Here is a 27,601-nt window from a genome sequence, read left to right on the forward strand (position 1 = left end):
AGTTTAACTCGCAAATCCACGGTAGTTAGTTGGAACTCCTAAATATGTAGATATTCGTAACAAGTTGGATTATCTGGCGGAGGTAAGATAATGTATGATAACTCTTATCTTCTGGACAGACAGCGCTTACTTCAGGGACTTGTCCTGACATCATACACTCGTATGACCACCCCAGATAGACTTGAGCGTGATTTTAATTGTATTGGATAGATAGATAGAGTGTAGTTTGTATACTTCACTATCATCCTGAATGTTGAATGAAACTTAATTAATCCTCCAAGATGTCCAGCTAAACCAGTGCCAACAGTAGGATACGCTTGGCCGACAAATACATGTTTCAGTGCAACTTATCAAAGTGCCTTCATCTTAAGCGGCACTTTTTAAGTAATCAGCTTCGAGCTTGGAAGCATTCCACTAAGATCAGTGGCAGATCAGATATATCTAAAAGGAAGACTCGTCCGACAACTGAAGAAAGAGTACAAACACGAGAAAAGACGGCCGGGACGTGGAGTTTACGTTTCCGTACACGAAAAAATAAACAATTGGTCATGAAACGAGTGCGCCCGACCCCCATGACCTTACTATATATCCACCGATAGTGTTATACATATACTGTTAGAAATATGTCTCCTGTAGCGTTTCAATATTATTGATCACCTGAGATTCCCAGACTTCGAGACACCCCGGGAATCCAAAGAATCCAAGCCTAGTTCACAGCGGTTAAAATGGTTCACAAAGTGACAAGACTGAGTGATAGATTTTATCAATATTATACGTCAAAATAGCATATACACACGTTTATACTTAAACGCTAGAAGTTACCAATAATCGTAAACTTCACACAAGTATGCTAATAAAAACTGACTAAGTTATGTAATCATAATTGAGAATTAATTCCGTTTCGCGAGCCTACATTCCTAAAAGAGATTACAAGTTCTTTCCAATGGCGTCACGAGTATTACAGTAAGTAAGCACCTCCTTTCTGACAGGTATTAATACCCACCGCTTGGCCAAGTTTGATGGATATTCATGATGCTCACAGCATTTCGGGTTCTGATAAGTTGGCAGTGTTGTTATGTAGACCTTGGACTCTCAGCCTGTAGTGTGGTAACAACACTTTCTCTATCAGCACCATTAACGGTACATGATAAACAACACATTAATGGTGTATCTAATTGGCAAACGTCAAGGTCACCATGTCACTTGGTAACTGTAAATATCTGATGAATGAGGTATCAACACAGTTCTGTTTTGTTTGTGGAAGTCACATAATAAAACGCAGTTATCCTATCAGCTGTTGTCTCATTGAGATACTTTCGTTTTCGTATACACTTGTTTGTTTGTTTGTTGTTTTTTGTTTGTTTTTTTTGTTTGCGTTTTTCGCCGGCGTTATTTTTGTGGCTTTATTATACTACTCTACAGTGTAGATATTTCGGAATATCAAAATGTGTATACATTGGAAACATACAATTGTTTTGTGATCGAAGTATGTTACTTTATGGGTTTGTTTTTCTACACGAAAATAATTGTATCATTGTCTGGCGATCTCAAACAATCCCATTGCAATCTACATATTACCTTGATACAAAAACCGTGAACTACCAAATGTATCATTACCTCATTTGTATTCTCATCTCATTAAAAATGGTGGTATTCTCGTCTCATACAAAATGGTGGTATCCCCACCTCATACAAAATGGTGGTATCCCCACCTCATACAAAATGGTGGTATCCCCACCTCATACAAAATGGTGGTATCCCCACCTCATACAAAATGGTGGTATCCCCACCTCATACAAAATGGCGGTATCCTCACCTCATACAAATGTTGGTATCCCTACCTCATACAAATGTTGGTATCCCTACCTCATACAAATGTTGGTATCCCTATCTCATACAAGATTTATGTATCCCCACCTCATACAAATGTTGGTTTCCCTACCTCATACAAGATTTATGTATCCTCACCTCATACAGAATGGTAACTTGTGTCGCTGCTTACAATGGATAAATGTAGTTTATGAACTTTAAAGCCCGTTCAATAAAATCCGCTGAGCGATCGCGGAGTGTTTTACTATTAACCTTTCAAAACGATTGATATATCTGAAAAAATACCTTCCACATCATTTTTCTATTAAAAAATGTAAGAAAAGTTCACCAATGAACAGTTTGTGTGAGCTATGCGTCATCGAGGGATAAGATACATTTTGCGTGACGATTATAATCCGTGAACACTCGTGAGTCTGACTAGAAACGACATATTTAACTTAGATTGTCCATTTTTCGGCATAGCCGTATAATATTCTTATGGTCCCGGATATGACGCGACAGGTGGCGTTACTGGTCAAGGAGTATGTGATTGGTCAATGTAGCGGTAAATACAAAATGCATATATGCAGTTAAACAAAAATAAAGTTAAGATTGAATGCAAGCTGAATAAGTGGATGTATTTTTTTTCTTCAAATGACACATTGATAAACTTATATTCCTGATTCAAAAGCAGTCTTATTATCACCAAAAATAATTCAAAATGATTTGCTATCATTGCTGAAACGCATTAGTTTGTTAATTTATTTTACCAGCAGTTTTACATTATAATCACCAGCATTAAAACTATGCCGCTTATCATTTTTAAAGATATTTCTTATAATACCTTTATTTAAAACCCCGTTTAAATCAATATATTATCATACACTATTAACGATCAAGTACCTGTTTTTGATGTTAATTCTTAATGATAGTTATTGTTGATTTTCTAAATACACAGAGCGAAATTTTCATTTATTGATCATTTATATTATACTCTCACAATCAAGGTAATGTACCCATCCGCATAGAAACAATTAGTTACAATCTTAATCATCAAAACGAAAATTAAAACCGTCTATACTACAGCTGTTTACCATATATGTGATGATCTATAAATACCTTTTACCCGTCCACCTACCGTGTCGGCCCACTGTACCCTCACGCCTACACTGTCTACATACAGGTATATTTAGGTCAGTTTCGTAATAAATTACAGTATTCCATCAATCTTCATTAAAACATTACTACTGTCCCGTAAAAGTATTTTTACTGATCATTTCCTGTGATATTGGACGTTTCAGTACAGATATAAAATGATTTAACATATGAATAACAAATTGACTTGTGTACCTCTTCATAAAATTATAATTATTCCTGTCGACATAACATGTTACCTTCTAATTCCATCTCCGGTCCCGCAGTGTAAACATCCATAATTACTTAACCTAACATATGACGTTAAAGTGAGAGTATTAAGAAAGCTATGTTTGACGTCGTCCGTGTACCTGGAGACAAGTTAGGTATTTACCTACACGCTACACTTTGTAATAACATCAACATCATCATATTTTGTTACATACTCACCATTGTTGTCTCTGAAATCAGCCAGAAGTTTACACACGTCACTGGTATATATATCCATCATACTTATCCACACCGGTTAATTATACCGAGTTTTCTCCTATTTAAATGCTAACTACACATTATTTTTATGTGCTCTGTCACATTCACCTCGATACACACAAAAAGGTGCCTGTGTCACACATGTCACGCTGATATCGTACTTTAAAACCCTAGATATGATGGGTGGTGCATTCAACAGACGACTTTGAAGGACATTTTACATGTCATCTGTCAGCAGTATGTTTCCACTGGTATCGACTCGAGGGTTTAGAGCAACCGGAAGTAGATATTTAATAGTGTACCGCGTGAAATAAAAAGAGGACACCAAGATCTCTAGATAACCATCACGAGTTATGTACAGTGCTCTTCACAATCACAGGTTTAACACTGTACCTCGACCTTCATTAATTGACATTTAGTGCACTTGAATGCACATATCGCCACGAAGGCCATTGTATCAGAAGGCGACCCGTGCATGTTAAAGTACATGTTAATATTAAAATGAATCACTCTCTGTTTTACTGTGATATCCTGTATAAAGAGTGTTAAATGCGATGTTTTGTGTACACTTAATACAGCGATCTTAGCAGTGTACAGTTAATTTGTCATCCCTAATCTAAATATCCCTTTAATGCCTCCATTGTATCTTGAAAATCCTCTAAAAATACACCCATCTTTAGTCTTTATAACCTATTTATTTAACCATGGGATTAACATGATCAAGTCAGTGACTTTACTCAAAGACAACACCGAAAGCTCATACCTCGCTAATTAGTCTGACATTGACAATGAATATCACAAAGTAGTGTAAAGATACAATGGGCCCAGCATTATAGATTACGTTTTCTATGTTGTAATGTGAAAAAAAAACCTAACACGGCAACGTAATGTTAGCGAACACATTATAGCGAACGGTTGGTCGTTATCTGTTAACCATCCAAATGCTTGTTGCCATTGGACTGACACAAGTAATTTACCCCCATGTCGAGATCAGTTTACAGGTTGTGATTAAATGCAATGGAAACCTCATTCCGGAAGTGGAGCAGGAGCCGACTTTGTTATACTGTTTCAACCTTATAATCCCATCAGGTACAACTAGCGGGCTCGTGTTCCAGTAACGACCACAACAAACTTGTACGTGATATCATGTGTTTCTGTGATAAAATGTTACACTAGGAGCTAGAACAGGGAAATTCTGAGTTACGTTAGGCATCAAATAGGATATCTCTGATGCCAAGTACAAAGTAATTATTCAAATAGGAAACATCCACAGATGTCGAAAATTTGACAGGAACACAATGGGTACGAATTAACAAACATAAAAGATATAAAAAAAACCCAACTTGGAATGTAAAGAAACTCGTAATTCGAGCTGATCAGAACGAAATGATTTACCGGAAACTCTTTAAAAGATTTCGGAGAACTAGACAAAGTGTCCCAGAAGTGCAAGCGTCTTATACCGCCGGTATCTACCATTCATAGCTAAGGTTAAAATAAGGAATGACACATTAAAATGAAAAACAGAATACTACTGACGACGAAAATGAAAAGTAATATCTCCAAATGGGGGCATTATGACACCCGTAAAACGTGACCGATGGAAAACCGGGATAGAGTCGGAGAAATAACCAGACATATTTACAAAAATCAAGCATACCACAAACGAGATGTAACATTTCCCATATTTTGCAATAAAACATTTCTATTGTCTTCATCAACTTGTCTCTTTAGAAACACAGTGATATTTGTGCCGGAGTCCGCGTTTCTTGAAAGTTGGAATATTTCTTTTATGTGGAATGTTTTACAGAAAAGTCAGTTATTGAAAAGAAGACATCCTGTTTAGGAGCGCGTGTTAACCACTGGTTAAACAGTTCTTTGGGTTTATTCAAATTCATATTCCATCTTTTATTTTTTGAAAAATGCGTTGTCAAAACCGGATTTCCATGTTGGCTATGAAGTGTTTTTGATAAGGATAATTATGACGTCAAGTCTATCAATATGAGTGATATATTAGTCATACTTATCATTGGTCGGATGACTTTAATAACCTATAACTCACACACATTTCTCTTTTGTAAAAAAATTACATTAGCATGGTCGACTTATATCAAGTATAATTAATTCTATTCTAAGTCGAAGAAATTCTTTCAGACAATGATGATGGTATAGGATATTTTCTCTAAATATGACAACATATTTATTAAGCGAACTGTTAAGGTGGTTTTTACATCAGTATCAAGAAATACCCATTTGTGTTCCCATGGATTATACACTGCTGATCATTTTGTGATGATTAAAGTAATAGATTAAATCTGCCATGAGTTGAATTAACTGCAGAACATTCTCCTGTGCTGGCATTCTTATCAACAGAAACTCAATATGTTAGTTCTTCGTGGAAAGCTCTTGTAGTTTAGTAGATTAGTGTCATAGATAATGTTTACCTCGACAGTTACTATACATTGTACCCAGCTAAACCATAGCTTTACTGAGTCAGATCCTTTAGGACACTTCAATTTAAATAATGAAGTATTATCTTGTAGTGGTAAACATCAGTTTCTTAAAACCTTATCGTCTATATGGCTTTCTGGGCATCTACAAATCTCTTGTCAATGCGATGGTGTGCATGTCAGAGAAAACCATATACTATTTGAAAATCGTTCGTCATATCTTGCCTGTCCACATACACGTAAATGGGTAAATACCGTCACTAGATCGAGTGCCTGTGGAAAATCATCCGGAAATTCATGCATGCATCGCAATTAGATTATCCAAGATATCCTCATTATAACCGTCCTTCAAACTGCCCCGACCGGTATGTATTCTCACTTCTGTTTCAGTTGTATGACCCACATAGCTGACATTTCTGAGGTAATTTCCAATGTTAACTCTGAAACACGCCGCCATATCTCGGATATTTCCGGTAAACGTGACCGCACCAAGTGTCAATGTGGGTCCCGGGTCACGATATCACATTTACTTATACACTCATTCAGATACTATAATTAGTATTTTGTTGTTTAAGTAAACTCCATTCTAAACTCCAGTTTTATGATTATTGGGTATGCTTAAATTTGAGCTTCTGTAGCACAAGCACTCAAATTTTGTGTGCAGAGAAATCTCGTTTGTCTTGAAATCTGGGTCTGCGTGTTATTTTGAATCAAATCTGATAATTCCAAACTCTAAGATTTCTGCGTGAGAATATTTTTGGTTATTGGTAACATACCATGAACACCTTTGTTTTTTCTGTTAAGACGTGGAGCCTTCTTAGCCACTTTACTCTATCAAATGTCCTCAACATTAAAATCTAAATATTGGTTACTAGTCACAATGACCTTGTAAACAATGTCGGATATGGCGTACGTTTCGGTATACCTGTGTTCGGAACACGTGTCTGACATACCTGTGTTCGGAACACGTGTCTGACATGTAAAGTCTGTCCAAGGCATACTGCCAACGTACCTCTTACCAATACCTTTACATAGAAAGCTTGCGTGAAACCATGCTTGGCCAATTAAATGGACGAAAACGTCAATGTGAATCTTATCTATGTACATGTTGTATCAATATTTGTTTAATTTATATATACGGGGAAATGTTTACAGCAGTCAGAAATATAGTTTAAGCATTGCATCTTGATAATGATTTTAACTTTGCTTCGTTAAAGTGTACTTTTAGATCGTCTTGATACAAAGGACCTGGAGGTCAGCTATGGTTTTTACTCAGTAGACATATTCTTCGTTACTCTAATGTACTTCCACTTGTAAACGAATTTCATTCCGCGCCATTTCCAGATTTTATCATTTAGCGTTAAAACTCGCACCGACTTTTGGTTTGTTGTGCGAGATTCTAAATGATTGGTGAAAAGAATTTATCATATCACAACATACACTGTTATTGACAAGTCTACGTTTGGTCCCAATAGGTAAAACAATACTTACGTGTATGTGTTAATGATGATTACCCAGTTGTACCATTATAGGAATGGTTCGTCCGTCCGCAGTACTGTTACTGTATGGCGTGTAACCCGACCGAGAACTGCAGCGCCCTACATCCCCGAGAACGACGCGTACAATAGGTCGGTCCAGTGTAATGTGATGCTGATTAACAGTCTTGTAATTAATGCCTTAGGAAACTCTGGCGTTATACTCACATTTACATAATGGCCTGACACTTAACAACGATATGATGTTTACGTTCCCTCACGGCTCCATTACATTTCAGAATTAAACGCTCCATCTGAAGTCACGCCTTCTTGCGCCGATGTTGTAGTTCGAGATTAAACAATCATTCAACTCGCCATCATTCCAGACCATTACAAAAAGGACACCAAGTTTTTATGGTACACGTTATACTCTGGATATTGGTAAAAATCGAAAATACACAGGAATTACACTCCAAATTAATAAAACGCTCTGTTCACATCCTAGAGGACAAATTATTGATAGTATCCCGAGCTGGTAGACTGACCGTATAAGCTTGTATTGATACAGCCGTTACTTTTTCTCCAAAGCGGGACATCGATTTTGATAATTAGTTTCTCTCTTAGATTTGCTTAACTCAAAAACATTATTGTGACATACATTTCGTCTTTTTTTTTCTTTTGTAAAAAATAGTCTTTAATTTTTGTGTCAAAATATGATAACTTCAGATACTGCAATGTGGTGCAAATTATAGCATCGATTCAACACCCACTTTCAGGTGTAAGAAGTACATATAACATTGTCATCGTGGACAGGACTCATATAAGATTGATATATATCTTATTAAACTCTATATCATATTAGGTTGATATATATCTTATTAAACTCTATATCATATTAGGTTGATATGTATCGTATTAAACTCTATATCATATAAGATTGATATATATCTTATTAAACTCTATATCATATAAGATTGATATGTATCTTATTAAACTTTATATCATATAAGGTTGATATGTATCTTATTAAACTCTATATCATATTAGATTAGTATGTATCATATTGAACTCTGTATCATATTAGATTAATATATATCTTATTGAACTCTATATCATATAAGATTGATATATATCTTATTAAACTCTATATCATATTAGACTGATATGTATCTTATTAAACTCAATATCATATTAGGTTGATATATATCTTATTAAACTCTATATCATATTAGGTTGATATGTATCTTATTAAACTCTATATCATATTAAACTGATATATATCTTATCTAACTCTATATCATATTAGATTGATATATATCTTATTAAACTCTCTATCATATAAGATTGATATATATCTTATTAACTCTATATCATATTAGGTTGATATATATCTTATTAAACTCTATATCATATTAGGTTGATATGTATCTTATTAAACTCTATATCATATTAGACTGATGTATATCTTATCTAACTCTATTTCATATTGGATTGATATATATCTTATCTAACTCTATATCATATTAGATTTGTATGTATCTTATTAAACTCTATATCATATTAGGTTGATATATATCTTATCTAACTCTATATCATATAAGATTGATATATATCTTATTAAACTCTATATCATATAAGATTGATATATATCTTATTAAACTCTATATCATATTAGACTGATATGTTTCGTATGTAGTACACGAATAAAGTAGAGAATTCAGATTTCAATTTTAACTTGGTGAAACAATAAGGTTATATACTGGAATACAATAACATGATAGCTGCATTATCCGAAGGTCATATACCTTTGTTATATACTAAATATCCGTATAGTATAACTGTCTTGAGGTCAAATATTTGGCAAAACCAGCAATGCTCTGTATATCAACGTAAATGGTCCCTTTACATAATAGCAAGCCTATATTGTATGATCTTAAGTGTGACTAATATTTCAGCAAGCACTACAGGGATCCTTTAAGTCAAAAGTATTCACATTGTTAAATAAAACAATGGATCATTTTATCGAAAACTATCCACATTGTTAAATAAAATATCTCCAATCTCCAGTACTGGTTGCTATTCCGTATGACGGATTCTGTAGTATGATGACGTCAGTAGTGGCAGGTGTACGTGTAATACAATTCGTGGCTGTGTGGGATTTTCTGTTTTATCGACCAATAAGCATGCTCATGATGCCAAAATTCTACCAGGTGGTAGCAATTATGAATGAAACCCCAAACCTGCAAATGTACCCAAAGATTTGTGGATTTTCCAAGAGTGAACATGAGTCAGGCTACCAAAGAATATCAACATGAGGAATTGGTGTCGTTAAAAGCAAACACAAGCTTTCTTTGAATTGTTTATAACTATAGAAATAGGTGACATATACCGTGTGTACTAGTGACGTGTGTTTTCCTGTCGGGTAGGGGTAGGTGGGATAAATGGGGGATGGGATGAGGACGGCTACAACAAACTGTCAAATCCTCCCAACACGGCCAAACTCATCTACATTTATGTCACGAGGCCCGTGCCACGGTATCTCTCTTTGAGAATTAAGCTTCATCGACAACCCTTAATCGATTGGCGTTCTAGATTGTGTATTCTGCCACAGCCTGGAGAGTGGGGGATTATTGTTAAATATTTACATTAGCCACTGTTAAACCTTCCAAAGTTAGATGTAGTCCAAGCATAACTTTCACGTTCGGAAATAACGTCATAATCATAACTGGAGGATAACCGTCTGACACTGCCGGTTCGCTGTTAAATTATTGAAAATCTAAAAACACCTTTGCAGAACAAAACTTTTTAATATCTTTGTTTTCTTAATATTGCAAAATATTCTAGATACGCAGGATACAGTTTAGTGCTAAATGATTTTCATGATCAGTTAACTAACAAAAGTCACCATATTTATCTCATCTTTGGGTGACGCTATCAATAACCCACGATTTATCGAAGTTATACTGCTAATCAGCTGTAATAAGTCGGCCCTGCCATACGTAGCATTTCACTAAGTATAAAGTTGTCTATAATTTATATAAATCAAATTTTATCAAAATTATTGTTGATGCGCAGAATCATCGTTGGCTTAATCTGTTAAAATGATATACTTTGCTGAATTATAAGCGGTCATCAGTTGTCCTGATTCCAATAGGACGGGCCAGTTAATGTGTATTGACTGACCAAGGAGAGGACATATGGACGATATTTATATAATACTTGAAAGGAACTCTTACAGTAAAACATTTACTTTACATCAATACTAATTCCTCACACAGCACTGATTAGAGGGAGTACAGGTACGGCCTACCAACATCTTTAAAGCAGGACAACCACGCATGCATTCCACATTAAACACTTGTAAAATTTACTTAGCAACAGTAATTCAACGAGTAATCACAAAGTGTTCTATTGTGTTTGAAGTAAATTGTTTCCTCAACTAAACAAGGCACGTGTTTCATGTCATATTATCTAGTTAATCAAAGCTGAGAAATGGAACAGCTGCTGAGGACTGATGTCCAGTGATGGGAGCTATCAGAGACTGTGGAGGCCATGAGCTTCTGTAGGCGGTACCAACACGTATGTAACACGTAAATATAAGGACATCAAACAGAACATATTCAAGGGTAATTACCCGAGGAGCACGTTGATTCTATAAATAGATCGCTTTTAGTTACACAGGATAATGTTTGGACATTACTGGCGCAATTAAAGCCCCATACTCGAAAAGAAATATACATACACATTTACATTAAGACCTCTTTACATATTTCAGATTTAATATATACCTAACAAATTATTGCGAATCAAAAACTGGAGGACAATGTGTAGTTATGAAAGTATAGGGAAAATAACAGCTGGGTTCGACGGATCAAGTTTCTATGCAAATTAGTCCCATAATGCAACGGGCGATTTATCGGTCAACTACAACAATGGCGGAAGGCCGAAAGCATATGCTTGCCAAAACGCAGACATACAGTGTACTCTGCCAAAAAGATAGGTAAAAGGGAACTGAAGTCGGCCAAACCCCTGAATTTCCTTAGAGGAAGAAATGATTCGTTGGAACTAAGCAAGAGAAGAAGAGAAGGAATAGACTCCAATTCCGTTTTTGCCGGACGTCTATTGGATTGCTGGTTAGCTTTCCGTATTCCTCGGGCATTGTCAACTTTACCGATCTGATCTTTATCGATGTTTTGTTGTACAATCTGCATTGTTAATGCTAAAATAAGTATTTAGTTGTATGTTTGCTTATATTGATCAGTTGTTACGCATACTCGCGATATGTAAACAACGGCCATGTGTGTAGTTTATGTGTAGTGTACGTTGTTGTGACCTCATTCGCTCCGTGACAAATCTCGCGATAAAAATAAATGCGGCGAATTATTTTTCTACATGGATGTCGCAAGAATTCCCCGGTCAAGCATCCAGTCCAATGGTCAATTTAATGTTAGGAGAGCATGAATGAGCAGCTTGGATTGCCATTAATACATGTGTGTAACTAGAATTTTAGGTTGTTTGGGAGTATGGGTAAAAGTCCCTTTAAGATATTTTGACCCTGTTCTATAGAACGCACCGGAAATATTACACTGATGTGCACTGTACAGTAGATGTTTAATACTTGGGTACTATATCCCAGAGATCAAAGTTACGTGTCTATTTTTACAATTCAACTAGGAGTCAGCCTATACCGCGGCTTAAGAGACAAAGAACAGGGGCCATTTGAACCTATTATAAATAAATTTAAAACAAAACCAAAAAAACTAGAAGTATCTGTCTTATAACCTGGCCTAGCTAAAGTAAAATGCCAAATGCTAATCTACACATTCACAGATAATTGATTGTTTCGGCAGAAGTAGAACTTAAAAGTAAGGTTTTTTCCTCGCCATATTACTTTAAACTAATGACTACATAATGATTAAATGATAATAGGTGTTTGGGAGGTGTTAAAAGATGTTGAACAAGGTTTTAGTATTGACTGGTAAATAAATAAGAATGGGTGTTATTTATTATATATCCGCTATCATGTCGAATCATCAGAAGAACCTTACTCAGGAGCATCAAACTGTGAAAGGAACCAGCATTGTTAAACTCAACACAGGTGTTACTATACTATAGATAACCAATCAGAGTGTACAGAACACACTATACTAGAGATAACCAATCAGAGTGTACAGAACACACTATACTAGAGATAACCAATCAGAGTGTACAGAACACACTATACTAGAGATAACTAATCAGAGTGTACATAGTACACTATACTAGAGATAACCAATCAGAGTGTACAGAGTACACTATACTAGAGATAACCAATCAGAGTGTACATAACACACTATACTAGAGATAACCAATCAGAGTGTACAGAGTACACTATACTAGATATAACCAATCAGAGTGTACAGAACACACTATACTAGAGATAACCAATCAGAGTGTACAGAACACACTATACTAGAGATAACCAATCAGAGTGTACAGAACACACTATACTAGAGATAACCAATCAGAGTGTACAGAACACACTATACTAGAGATAACCAATCAGAGTGTACAGAACACACTATACTAGAGATAACCAATCAGAGTGTACAGAGTACACTATACTAGAGATAACCAATCAGAGTGTACAGAACACACTATACTAGAGATAACCAATCAGAGTGTACAGAGTACACTATACTAGAGATAACCAATCAGAGTGTACAGAACACACTATACTAGAGATAACCAATCAGAGTGTACAGAACACACTATACTAGAGATAACCAATCAGAGTGTACAGAACACACTATACTAGAGATAACCAATCAGAGTGTATCAGTAACACACTATACTAGAGATAACCCAAACCGGGGGGATAATTTAAGAAACCATAAAAAAAAACCCCCAATGGGTAACCAATTGTACAGGTACACTATATGGGGTAACCAACGAGTGTAAGAAAAAACAAAACCAAACGAGGAAAAACCCCATACAGAAAACCAATCAAGTGAAAAAACACATTGGAAAAAAAAACAGAAATAATAAAAACCAATAAAAAAAAAATAACTAAGATAACCAAACAGAGTGAGAAAACTATATAGAATAACCAAAAGGTTAAAAACACCTTTTAAAATAACCAAAAGGTTACAGAGTAAAATAAAAAACCAATCAGAGAAAAAAAATAATTATAGAGAAACCAATAAGGGAAAAAAAAAAAAAAAAAGGGAAACCTATAAGAAACAATCAGAGGAAGAAAAACTAAATAAAAAAAAGATGAAGAAAAAAAATAAAATAAAAACAAAAAAAAAACCCTTAAGGACAACCATATACAGAAAACCCAACAAGGTAAAGAAATAATAGAGATAACCAATCAGAGTGTACAGAGAACACTATACTAGAGATAACCAATCAGAGTGTACAGAACACACTATACTAGAGATAACCAATCAGAGTGTACAGAACACACTATACTAGAGATAAACCCAATCAGAGTGTACAGAGTACCCTATACTAGAGATAACCAATCAGAGTGTACAGAGTACACTATACTAGATATAACCAATCAGAGTGTACAGAACACACTATACTAGAGATAACCAATCAGAGTGTACAGAGTACACTATACTAGAGATAACCAATCAGAGTGTACAGAACGACACTATACTAGAGATAACCAATCAGAGTGTACAGACACACTATACTAGAGACTAACCAATCAGAGTGTACAGAGTACACTATACTAGAGATAACCAATCAGAGTGTACAGAGTAACACTATACTAGAGATAACCAATCAGAGTGTACAGAGACCACTATACTAGAGATAACCAATCAGAGTGTACAGAACACACTATACTAGAGATAACCAATCAGAGTGTACAGAACACACTATACTAGAGATAACCAATCAGAGTGTACAGAACACACTATACTAGAGATAACCAATCAGAGTGTACAGAACACACTATACTAGAGATAACCAATCAGAGTGTACAGAACTACACTATACTAGAGATAACCAATCAGAGTGTACAGAACACACTATACTAGAGATAACCAATCAGAGTGTACAGAGTACACTCTATACTAGAGATAACCAATCAGAGTGTACAGAACACACTATACTAGAGATAACCAATCAGAGTGTACAGAACACACTATACTAGAGATAACCAATCAGAGTGTACAGAGTACACACTATACTAGAGATAACCAATCAGAGTGTACAGAACACACTATACTAGAGATAACCAATCAGAGTGTACAGAGTACACTATACTAGAGATAACCAATCAGAGTGTACAGAACACACTATACTAGAGATAACCAATCAGAGTGTACAGAACACACTATACTAGAGATAACCAATCAGAGTGTACAGAACACACTATACTAGAGATAACCAATCAGAGTGTACAGAATACACTATACTAGAGATAACCAATCAGAGTGTACAGAACACACTATACTAGAGATAACCAATCAGAGTGTACAGAGTACACTATACTAGAGATAACCAATCAGAGTGTACAGAACACACTATACTAGAGATAACCAATCAGAGTGTACAGAACACACTATACTAGAGATAACCAATCAGAGTGTACAGAACACACTATACTAGAGATAACCAATCAGAGTGTACAGAACACACTATACTAGAGATAACCAATCAGAGTGTACAGAACACACTATACTAGAGATAACCAATCAGAGTGTACAGAGTACACTATACTAGAGATAACCAATCAGAGTGTACAGAACACACTATACTAGAGATAACCAATCAGAGTGTACAGAACACACTATACTAGAGATAACCAATCAGAGTGTACAGAACACACTATACTAGAGATAACCAATCAGAGTGTACAGAACACACTATACTAGAGATAACCAATCAGAGTGTACAGAACACACTATACTAGAGATAACCAATCAGAGTGTACAGAACACACTATACTAGAGATAACCAATCAGAGTGTACAGAACACACTATACTAGAGATAACCAATCAGAGTGTACAGAGTACACTATACTAGAGATAACCAATCAGAGTGTACAGAGTACACTATACTAGAGATAACCAATCAGAGTGTACAGAACACACTATACTAGAGATAACCAATCAGAGTGTACAGAACACACTATACTAGAGATAACCAATCAGAGTGTACAGAACACACTATACTAGAGATAACCAATCAGAGTGTACAGAACACACTATACTAGAGATAACCAATCAGAGTGTACAGAACACACTATACTAGAGATAACCAATCAGAGTGTACAGAACACACTATACTAGAGATAACCAATCAGAGTGTACAGAACACACTATACTAGAGATAACCAATCAGAGTGTACAGAACACACTATACTAGAGATAACCAATCAGAGTGTACAGAACACACTATACTAGAGATAACCAATCAGAGTGTACAGAACACACTATACTAGAGATAACCAATCAGAGTGTACAGAACACACTATACTAGAGATAACCAATCAGAGTGTACAGAGTACACTATACTAGAGATAACCAATCAGAGTGTACAGAACACACTATACTAGAGATAACCAATCAGAGTGTACAGAACACACTATACTAGAGATAACCAATCAGAGTGTACAGAACACACTATACTAGAGATAACCAATCAGAGTGTACAGAACACACTATACTAGAGATAACCAATCAGAGTGTACAGAGTACACTATACTAGAGATAACCAATCAGAGTGTACAGAACACACTATACTAGAGATAACCAATCAGAGTGTACAGAACACACTATACTAGAGATAACCAATCAGAGTGTACAGAACACACTATACTAGAGATAACCAATCAGAGTGTACAGAACACACTATACTAGAGATAACCAATCAGAGTGTACAGAACACACTATACTAGAGATAACCAATCAGAGTGTACAGAGTACACTATACTAGAGATAACCAATCAGAGTGTACAGAACACACTATACTAGAGATAACCAATCAGAGTGTACAGAACACACTATACTAGAGATAACCAATCAGAGTGTACAGAACACACTATACTAGAGATAACCAATCAGAGTGTACAGAACACACTATACTAGAGATAACCAATCAGAGTGTACAGAACACACTATACTAGAGATAACCAATCAGAGTGTACAGAGTACACTATACTAGAGATAACCAATCAGAGTGTACAGAACACACTATACTAGAGATAACCAATCAGAGTGTACAGAACACACTATACTAGAGATAACCAATCAGAGTGTACAGAGTACACTATACTAGAGATAACCAATCAGAGTGTACAGAGTACACTATACTAGAGATAACCAATCAGAGTGTACAGAGTACACTATACTAGAGATAACCAATCAGAGTGTACAGAACACACTATACTAGAGATAACCAATCAGAGTGTACAGAACACACTATACTAGAGATAACCAATCAGAGTGTACAGAACACACTATACTAGAGATAACCAATCAGAGTGTACAGAACACACTATACTAGAGATAACCAATCAGAGTGTACAGAGTACACTATACTAGAGATAACCAATCAGAGTGTACAGAACACACTATACTAGAGATAACCAATCAGAGTGTACAGAACACACTATACTAGAGATAACCAATCAGAGTGTACAGAACACACTATACTAGAGATAACCAATCAGAGTGTACAGAGTACACTATACTAGAGATAACCAATCAGAGTGTACAGAACACACTATACTAGAGATAACCAATCAGAGTGTACAGAACACACTATACTAGAGATAACCAATCAGAGTGTACAGAGTACACTATACTAGAGATAACCAATCAGAGTGTACAGAACACACTATACTAGAGATAACCAATCAGAGTGTACAGAACACACTATACTAGAGATAACCAATCAGAGTGTACATAGTACACTATACTAGAGATAACCAATCAGAGTGTACAGAACACACTATACTAGAGATAACCAATCAGAGTGTACAGAACACACTATACTAGAGATAACCAATCAGAGTGTACAGAGTACACTATACTAGAGATAACCAATCAGAGTGTACAGAGTACACTATACTAGATAACCAATCAGAGTGTACAGAACACACTATACTAGAGATAACCAATCAGAGTGTACAGAACACACTATACTAGAGATAACCAATCAGAGTGTACAGAACACACTATACTAGAGATAACCAATCAGAGTGTACAGAACACACTATACTAGAGATAACCAATCAGAGTGTACAGAACACACTATACTAGAGATAACCAATCAGAGTGTACAGAACACACTATACTAGAGATAACCAATCAGAGTGTACAGAAGTACACTATACTAGAGATAACCAATCAGAGTGTACAGAGTACACTCTATACTAGAGATAACCAATCAGAGTGTACAGAACACACTATACTAGAGATAACCAATCAGAGTGTACAGAACACACTATACTAGAGATAACCAATCAGAGTGTACAGAACACACTATACTAGAGATAACCAATCAGAGTGTACAGAACACACTATACTAGAGATAACCAATCAGAGTGTACAGAACACACTATACTAGAGATAACCAATCAGAGTGTACAGAACACACTATACTAGAGATAACCAATCAGAGTGTACAGAACACACTATACTAGAGATAACCAATCAGAGTGTACAGAACACACTATACTAGAGATAACCAATCAGAGTGTACAGAACACACTATACTAGAGATAACCAATCAGAGTGTACAGAACACACTATACTAGAGATAACCAATCAGAGTGTACAGAGTACACTATACTAGAGATAACCAATCAGAGTGTACAGAACACACTATACTAGAGATAACCAATCAGAGTGTACAGAACACACTATACTAGAGATAACCAATCAGAGTGTACAGAACACACTATACTAGAGATAACCAATCAGAGTGTACAGAACACACTATACTAGAGATAACCAATCAGAGTGTACAGAACACACTATACTAGAGATAACCAATCAGAGTGTACAGAGTACACTATACTAGAGATAACCAATCAGAGTGTACAGAGTACACTATACTAGAGATAACCAATCAGAGTGTACAGAACACACTATACTAGAGATAACCAATCAGAGTGTACAGAACACACTATACTAGAGATAACCAATCAGAGTGTACAGAACACACTATACTAGAGATAACCAATCAGAGTGTACAGAACACACTATACTAGAGATAACCAATCAGAGTGTACAGAACACACTATACTAGAGATAACCAATCAGAGTGTACAGAACACACTATACTAGAGATAACCAATCAGAGTGTACAGAACACACTATACTAGAGATAACCAATCAGAGTGTACAGAACACACTATACTAGAGATAACCAATCAGAGTGTACAGAACACACTATACTAGAGATAACCAATCAGAGTGTACAGAACACACTATACTAGAGATAACCAATCAGAGTGTACAGAGTACACTATACTAGAGATAACCAATCAGAGTGTACATAGTACACTATACTAGAGATAACCAATCAGAGTGTACAGAACACACTATACTAGAGATAACCAATCAGAGTGTACAGAACACACTATACTAGAGATAACCAATCAGAGTGTACAGAACACACTATACTAGAGATAACCAATCAGAGTGTACAGAACACACTATACTAGAGATAACCAATCAGAGTGTACAGAGTACACTCTATACTATAGATAACCAATCAGAGTGTACAGAGTACACTATACTAGAGATAACCAATCAGAGTGTACAGAGTACACACTATACTAGAGATAACCAATCAGAGTGTACAGAACACACTATACTAGAGATAACCAATCAGAGTGTACAGAACACACTATACTAGAGATAACCAATCAGAGTGTACAGAACACACTATACTAGAGATAACCAATCAGAGTGTACAGAACACACTATACTAGAGATAACCAATCAGAGTGTACAGAGTACACTATACTAGAGATAACCAATCAGAGTGTACAGAGTACACTATACTAGAGATAACCAATCAGAGTGTACAGAGTACACTATACTAGAGATAACCAATCAGAGTGTACAGAACACACTATACTAGAGATAACCAATCAGAGTGTACAGAGTACACTATACTAGAGATAACCAATCAGAGTGTACAGAGTACACTATACTAGAGATAACCAATCAGAGTGTACAGAACACACTATACTAGAGATAACCAATCAGAGTGTACAGAGTACACTATACTAGAGATAACCAATCAGAGTGTACAGAACACACTATACTAGAGATAACCAATCAGAGTGTACAGAACACACTATACTAGAGATAACCAATCAGAGTGTACAGAACACACTATACTAGAGATAACCAATCAGAGTGTACAGAACACACTATACTAGAGATAACCAATCAGAGTGTACAGAACACACTATACTAGAGATAACCAATCAGAGTGTACAGAACACACTATACTAGAGATAACCAATCAGAGTGTACAGAACACACTATACTAGAGATAACCAATCAGAGTGTACAGAGTACACTATACTAGAGATAACCAATCAGAGTGTACAGAACACACTATACTAGAGATAACCAATCAGAGTGTACAGAAGTACACTATACTAGAGATAACCAATCAGAGTGTACAGAACACACTATACTAGAGATAACCAATCAGAGTGTACAGAGTACACTATACTAGAGATAACCAATCAGAGTGTACAGAACACACTATACTAGAGATAACCAATCAGAGTGTACAGAACACACTATACTAGAGATAACCAATCAGAGTGTACAGAACACACTATACTAGAGATAACCAATCAGAGTGTACAGAACACACTATACTAGAGATAACCAATCAGAGTGTACAGAACACACTATACTAGAGATAACCAATCAGAGTGTACAGAACACACTATACTAGAGATAACCAATCAGAGTGTACAGAACACTATACTAGAGATAACCAATCAGAGTGTACAGAACACACTATACTAGAGATAACCAATCAGAGTGTACAGAACACACTATACTAGAGATAACCAATCAGAGTGTACAGAACACACTATACTAGAGATAACCAATCAGAGTGTACAGAACACACTATACTAGAGATAACCAATCAGAGTGTACAGAACACACTATACTAGAGATAACCAATCAGAGTGTACAGAACACACTATACTAGAGATAACCAATCAGAGTGTACAGAACACACTATACTAGAGATAACCAAACAGAGTGTACAGAACACACTATACTAGAGATAACCAATCAGAGTGTACAGAACACTATACTAGAGATAACCAATCAGAGTGTACAGAGTACACTATACTAGAGATAACCAATCAGAGTGTACAGAACACACTATACTAGAGATAACCAATCAGAGTGTACAGAGTACACTATACTAGAGATAACCAATCAGAGTGTACAGAACACACTATACTAGAGATAACCAATCAGAGTGTACAGAACACACTATACTAGAGATAACCAATCAGAGTGTACAGAACACACTATACTAGAGATAACCAATCAGAGTGTACAGAACACACTATACTAGAGATAACCAATCAGAGTGTACAGAGTACACTATACTAGAGATAACCAATCAGAGTGTACAGAAGTACACTATACTAGAGATAACCAATCAGAGTGTACAGAACACACTATACTAGAGATAACCAATCAGAGTGTACAGAACACACTATACTAGAGATAACCAATCAGAGTGTACAGAACACACTATACTAGAGATAACCAATCAGAGTGTACAGAACACACTATACTAGAGATAACCAATCAGAGTGTACAGAACACACTATACTAGAGATAACCAATCAGAGTGTACAGAACACACTATACTAGAGATAACCAATCAGAGTGTACAGAACACACTATACTAGAGATAACCAATCAGAGTGTACAGAACACACTATACTAGAGATAACCAATCAGAGTGTACAGAACACACTATACTAGAGATAACCAATCAGAGTGTACAGAACACACTATACTAGAGATAACCAATCAGAGTGTACAGAGTACACTATACTAGAGATAACCAATCAGAGTGTACAGAACACACTATACTAGAGATAACCAATCAGAGTGTACAGAACACACTATACTAGAGATAACCAATCAGAGTGTACAGAACACACTATACTAGAGATAACCAATCAGAGTGTACAGAACACACTATACTAGAGATAACCAATCAGAGTGTACAGAACACACTATACTAGAGATAACCAATCAGAGTGTACAGAACACACTATACTAGAGATAACCAATCAGAGTGTACAGAGTACACTATACTAGAGATAACCAATCAGAGTGTACAGAACACACTATACTAGAGATAACCAATCAGAGTGTACAGAACACACTATACTAGAGATAACCAATCAGAGTGTACAGAACACACTATACTAGAGATAACCAATCAGAGTGTACAGAACACACTATACTAGAGATAACCAATCAGAGTGTACAGAACACACTATACTAGAGATAACCAATCAGAGTGTACAGAACACACTATACTAGAGATAACCAATCAGAGTGTACAGAACACACTATACTAGAGATAACCAATCAGAGTGTACAGAACACACTATACTAGAGATAACCAATCAGAGTGTACAGAACACACTATACTAGAGATAACCAATCAGAGTGTACAGAACACACTATACTAGAGACAACCAATCAGAGTGTACAGAACACACTATACTAGAGATAACCAATCAGAGTGTACAGAACACACTATACTAGAGATAACCAATCAGAGTGTACAGAACACACTATACTAGAGATAACCAATCAGAGTGTACAGAACACACTATACTAGAGATAACCAATCAGAGTGTACAGAACACACTATACTAGAGATAACCAATCAGAGTGTACAGAACACACTATACTAGAGATAACCAATCAGAGTGTACAGAACACACTATACTAGAGATAACCAATCAGAGTGTACAGAACACACTATACTAGAGATAACCAATCAGAGTGTACAGAAACACTATACTAGAGATAACCAATCAGAGTGTACAGAACACACTATACTAGAGATAACCAATCAGAGTGTACAGAACACACTATACTAGAGATAACCAATCAGAGTGTACAGAACACACTATACTAGAGATAACCAATCAGAGTGTACAGAACACACTATACTAGAGATAACCAATCAGAGTGTACAGAGTACACACTATACTAGAGATAACCAATCAGAGTGTACAGAGTACACTATACTAGAGATAACCAATCAGAGTGTACAGAGTACACTATACTAGAGATAACCAATCAGAGTGTACAGAGTACACTATACTAGAGATAACCAATCAGAGTGTACAGAACACACTATACTAGAGATAACCAATCAGAGTGTACAGAACACACTATACTAGAGATAACCAATCAGAGTGTACAGAACACACTATACTAGAGATAACCAATCAGAGTGTACAGAGTACACTATACTAGAGATAACCAATCAGAGTGTACAGAGTACACTATACTAGAGATAACCAATCAGAGTGTACAGAACACACTATACTAGAGATAACCAATCAGAGTGTACAGAACACACTATACTAGAGATAACCAATCAGAGTGTACAGAACACACTATACTAGAGATAACCAATCAGAGTGTACAGAACACACTATACTAGAGATAACCAATCAGAGTGTACAGAGTACACTATACTAGAGATAACCAATCAGAGTGTACAGAGTACACTATACTAGAGATAACCAATCAGAGTGTACAGAACACACTATACTAGAGATAACCAATCAGAGTGTACAGAACACACTATACTAGAGATAACCAATCAGAGTGTACAGAACACACTATACTAGAGATAACCAATCAGAGTGTACAGAACACACTATACTAGAGATAACCAATCAGAGTGTACAGAACACACTATACTAGAGATAACCAATCAGAGTGTACAGAGTACACTATACTAGAGATAACCAATCAGAGTGTACAGAACACACTATACTAGAGATAACCAATCAGAGTGTACAGAACACACTATACTAGAGATAACCAATCAGAGTGTACAGAACACACTATACTAGAGATAACCAATCAGAGTGTACAGAGTACACTATACTAGAGATAACCAATCAGAGTGTACAGAGTACACTATACTAGAGATAACCAATCAGAGTGTACAGAACACTATACTAGAGATAACCAATCAGAGTGTACAGAACACACTATACTAGAGATAACCAATCAGAGTGTACAGAACACACTATACTAGAGATAACCAATCAGAGTGTACAGAGTACACTATACTAGAGATAACCAATCAGAGTGTACAGAACACACTATACTAGAGATAACCAATCAGAGTGTACAGAGTACACACTATACTAGAGATAACCAATCAGAGTGTACAGAACACACTATACTAGAGATAACCAATCAGAGTGTACAGAACACACTATACTAGAGATAACCAATCAGAGTGTACAGAACACACTATACTAGAGATAACCAATCAGAGTGTACAGAGTACACTATACTAGAGATAACCAATCAGAGTGTACAGAACACACTATACTAGAGATAACCAATCAGAGTGTACAGAGTACACTATACTAGAGATAACCAATCAGAGTGTACAGAATACACTATACTAGAGATAACCAATCAGAGTGTACAGAACACACTATACTAGAGATAACCAATCAGAGTGTACAGAACACACTATACTAGAGATAACCAATCAGAGTGTACAGAGTACACTATACTAGAGATAACCAATCAGAGTGTACAGAACACACTATACTAGAGATAACCAATCAGAGTGTACAGAGTACACTATACTAGAGATAACCAATCAGAGTGTACAGAACACACTATACTAGAGATAACCAATCAGAGTGTACAGAACACACTATACTAGAGATAACCAATCAGAGTGTACAGAACACACTATACTAGAGATAACCAATCAGAGTGTACAGAACACACTATACTAGAGATAACCAATCAGAGTGTACAGAACACACTATACTAGAGATAACCAATCAGAGTGTACAGAACACACTATACTAGAGATAACCAATCAGAGTGTACAGAACACACTATACTAGAGATAACCAATCAGAGTGTACAGAACACACTATACTAGAGATAACCAATCAGAGTGTACAGAACACACTATACTAGAGATAACCAATCAGAGTGTACAGAACACACTATACTAGAGATAACCAATCAGAGTGTACAGAACACACTATACTAGAGATAACCAATCAGAGTGTACAGAACACACTATACTAGAGATAACCAATCAGAGTGTACAGAACACACTATACTAGAGATAACCAATCAGAGTGTACAGAACACACTATACTAGAGATAACCAATCAGAGTGTACAGAACACACTATACTAGAGATAACCAATCAGAGTGTACAGAACACACTATACTAGAGATAACCAATCAGAGTGTACAGAACACACTATACTAGAGATAACCAATCAGAGTGTACAGAAGTACACTATACTAGAGATAACCAATCAGAGTGTACAGAACACACTATACTAGAGATAACCAATCAGAGTGTACAGAACACACTATACTAGAGATAACCAATCAGAGTGTACAGAGTACACTATACTAGAGATAACCAATCAGAGTGTACAGAACACACTATACTAGAGATAACCAATCAGAGTGTACATAGTACACTATACTAGAGATAACCAATCAGAGTGTACAGAACACACTATACTAGAGATAACCAATCAGAGTGTACAGAACACACTATACTAGAGATAACCAATCAGAGTGTACAGAACACACTATACTAGAGATAACCAATCAGAGTGTACAGAACACACTATACTAGAGATAACCAATCAGAGTGTACAGAACACACTATACTAGAGACAACCAATCAGAGTGTACAGAACACACTATACTAGAGATAACCAATCAGAGTGTACAGAACACACTATACTAGAGATAACCAATCAGAGTGTACATAGTACACTATACTAGAGATAACCAATCAGAGTGTACAGAACACACTATATCAGTTGCCTGGTTCCTACCGAAGGCCGGGTTTTCTCCGGGTACTCCGGCTTTCCTCCACCTCCAAAACCTGGAACGTCTTTAAATGACGCTGGCTGTTGGAAGGACGGTAAGCAAAATAAACCAAAGTCAACCCTATTTCACTACGTAAAACAGTGATACGTGAATTTGACGTTTAAAAAAACACTTATGTATTTTGAGCACATCGACGTCAGCAAGAAAAATGTTTTAAATATTTGGAAAAGCGAATAAGTTTATTAAATAAAAAAAAGCCTACACTAGTCTGGTATATCTCATTTCAAGTTTAATCAAATTGATATACATATTGATAATGACGGCCTGTGTGGTACACCTCGCCTTTCTGGTCCTGTTATTAACGGTAAATTCTATACCCATTGATGAATCAATAATTCCAGAATATATCAGATTTTAAGTGCATTGTTTGTGTTAAACAATGGACAATGTTTAAATCTGATCCTTAGACGCACTTTCAAATATGGGAGTTTTAAATGAACAAGTGGAATGCAGATGTATTAACTAACAGTATAAAGTTATTTGTCTTTTGGGATATCATCAAGGTCAGATGTGTTCACGTATTAATGCGACAGTGAAGAAGTGTCGGTATCACTGATTTTAGTAAACGGTGTGTCTTTCTGGAGTAACCTAACGAGTCTATCAGGGTATAATATTGATGATTTCTAGTAGAATTCTATATTTGGAATTTAATAAGACGTAATCTCTTTTATAGATTAACAGAGAAAGGAGCACTGCCCACTCCTAATTCGTATGGATTCCCTATGAGAACACTAGGTCTATTTGAGAACACATTGATTCATAAACACCCCTCCTCGGGATTTTTATCATTCTGCCCCTAAGTTGTTTCTTTTTTCTGTCCGAAATAGATATAGATTCAAGGACCTACATTCCAGTGTGGTGAAGATAAATTGGACCTTCGGTGGTATTCGGTACATGTCCGGATGTGTTGAATGTTTTAAGTAGTGACAGGAAGATAGCCCTTACACGTGTTATATACAAAAACACAAAATTATATCAAAAACTTACCGAGACAAACATTTAACAATTGTGGACCCTTGATAAGGTCAATGTCGATATAATATTTACTGCATTAAAGGTCCTGAATGTTTACATCAAATATATTTACCACTCTATGACATTGTCAATATATAACCTTACCAAAAGTAGTTGTGCATTATCATCTCATAAACTGCCAACCGGCCCATTTATGATATGCCAAGTGAAGAATGACATAGTTGCGGAAAATATATCGAATACACATTTACCTTTTGAGAAAGTAGAGGGACAGTTTCTATTTTGTATTTTCATAATGTTAATTTATATTAAATATATGTATTACATTTGTCATTCTTGTCTGGTTTTTTTTATTCTCTTACGCACTATTTTTACGCGGAACAACATGGTTGAACTATTAACTGGCCCACAGCCGAGAATGGCGAGAAAACTGCCATTCCGTTAATTATATTGACTTTTTTAATCGCATGGGATAATATGAGAATTCAACTGCTTCCGGTCAAAGGCAAAGCACGCTTTAGTATCTGCCTTTGTCCTGTTGACATTATCAGCTCATAACTGCCAACTGAAAGCAGTTCAATGCTCAGATTAAACATAGTCATAAATATCATAAATATGGAATTGCATTATATTCATCTAGATAACAGGAACTGCGTTTTCCGTCAATGGTAGACGCGCCACGGGTTTGTTTCGTTATCTTCCACGCTTGGTATTAGTTGGTTCATAGTACTCAGATTTGTCATTAAGAAACATGTGTATTTGAATAACAATCTCGTGTTTGAACTATGATTTTCTAAATTCAACATGACAAGCCCTTTCAATATCTACCTCCCTGACGTAAAACTTACCACAACGAAGTATGTGTTAAGATAACATTTCTCCAGAAGTGCTGTTGGATTTGCTTATCATAGGAATGTAAACATTAGGTTCTACTCTCGCGATTCCGCGAAATATACCGTGTGTAAACGTTATAAATACGTCACTTGTGTGTTCCACCCTATAATGACGTCATTTTTTGTAAACAGTCTATACGCAGTAGCTTTAATCTACATTGTGACAGTGACTTTGAAAGGACGATATTACATTTGATGACGTCAGAGTGTT

General features: G+C 35.9%; 1 protein-coding gene across 4 annotated transcripts in view; it reads right to left on the minus strand.

Moving 5' to 3' along the window:
- LOC117325713 (prostaglandin E2 receptor EP4 subtype-like) overlaps positions 1-27,601 on the minus strand; it is a 57,255-nt gene that overhangs the window by 24,231 nt on the left and 5,423 nt on the right. The window contains exon 1 of one of the 4 annotated variants that reach the window (XM_033882138.1): positions 7,371-7,528. The exons of 1 other annotated variant lie outside the window; for it this stretch is intronic. The gene's annotated coding sequence lies outside the window, so the exon portion shown is untranslated. Of the gene's footprint in view, positions 1-3,393; positions 3,736-7,370; positions 7,529-27,601 lie in introns of those variants that run through there. 2 more of the 4 variants (XM_033882141.1, XM_033882135.1) reach the window with 2 other exon arrangements.

Source organism: Pecten maximus, chromosome 4, assembly GCF_902652985.1.
Source record: "Pecten maximus chromosome 4, xPecMax1.1, whole genome shotgun sequence".
NCBI lineage: Eukaryota > Metazoa > Mollusca > Bivalvia > Pectinida > Pectinidae > Pecten > Pecten maximus.